Consider the following 1208-nt stretch of genomic DNA (forward strand, 5'->3'; position numbering starts at 1 on the left):
CAAATAGGATTAAGAATCCTAATGGGAAATAATCCATGATAGTTTTGCATGGCCTCTACAAATCTGTGTTGAAATTATGTTGCAGCAAAATCCCCTACACAACAGTTTCCTGGGATATACCAATTAACGTTGAAGGGACCCATTAGAACTAATTCAACTGATCAGTTATTACTAACATTTTCCTACCATACACAGATTTTCTAGTGCAATTACATAGATTTGCTTATTGACATAGATATTACTTTATAATAATTTTGCCTTCAGGGAGGATCGAACTCCCGGCCTCTGGTTTACTAGACCAGCGCTCTAGCCACTGAGCTATGAAGGCTCTTAGATGTAAGAATACCACCGCTACATTTTTGGTTATTATGAAAATATAATTTTGTTATTTCATCAAGTAAATAGAATCATTTAAGGTTATAAACAACATATACTTCTGAAGAATTTAAAAAAAACGACTGTTCAACGAGTGGCTGTCACTAGACTAGTTACATAAAAATCTTGATTGACAAATAATCTAGAGCAAAACAGGTAAAGGGTAACTGACTGGTTAATCACTCTCCCTCTTTAACTCTCCAATTCGTTCTCTTCTTTCCCTCATTCTCCTCCCTAACACCCACTTTACTCTCTCTCTCTCTCTCTCGTAGTAGCCATCTTGCTTGGTGAGACGTTTCCGCGCGCAGTCAGATTAATCAACAGATATCACAAGTTTAACTTACGTCTAGAATTTGAGAAATATCTAGAAGTGTTCGTGAACTATCGGTGATAAGATTAGTGTGAAAATAGTAGGATAAAGCGTCTACTAAGTTAGTTTATCAAGAGAAATACTGTAAATCAGAACAAGATGGCAGTAAGTTCCAACTGTGGAAGGAAATGGCGAAATATAGCTTGTTTGGCAAATTCGCAATACGAAGAGGTAGCAGGAAGGGAACTGGCATTTCTCATCTATGAGATCAGCAACATTCCTAACCAAAAAGATACAAAAGCATTCATAGATATATTAGAAGGATATAATCCTTCAAACTGGAACAAATCAACAGAAAACATCTTGAAAATAATTGAAGAAGTTCCAAATAAAATCCAAGTGGTCAAGAAAATATACATAAACCAACATACTCCGACAAAAAAAATGAATAAGGTGAACATTGTGAATATCCTAATTGATGCATTAGGAAAAAGAATGCCAAAAGCATGCAAACTGTGTAAGG

The 1208-nt window shown here is 35.4% G+C and overlaps 1 non-coding gene across 1 annotated transcript; it reads right to left on the reverse strand.

The window, feature by feature from the left end:
• Positions 1-255: 255 nt before the first annotated feature.
• Positions 256-328, reverse strand: Trnat-agu (transfer RNA threonine (anticodon AGU)). The gene has a single exon. It is a non-coding gene; the product is annotated as a tRNA-Thr (tRNA).
• Between the last annotated feature and the right edge of the window lie 880 nt (positions 329-1208).

The sequence above is a fragment of the Macrobrachium nipponense genome, chromosome 42 (genome assembly GCF_015104395.2).
Source record: "Macrobrachium nipponense isolate FS-2020 chromosome 42, ASM1510439v2, whole genome shotgun sequence".
Classification (NCBI taxonomy): Eukaryota; Metazoa; Arthropoda; class Malacostraca; order Decapoda; family Palaemonidae; genus Macrobrachium; species Macrobrachium nipponense.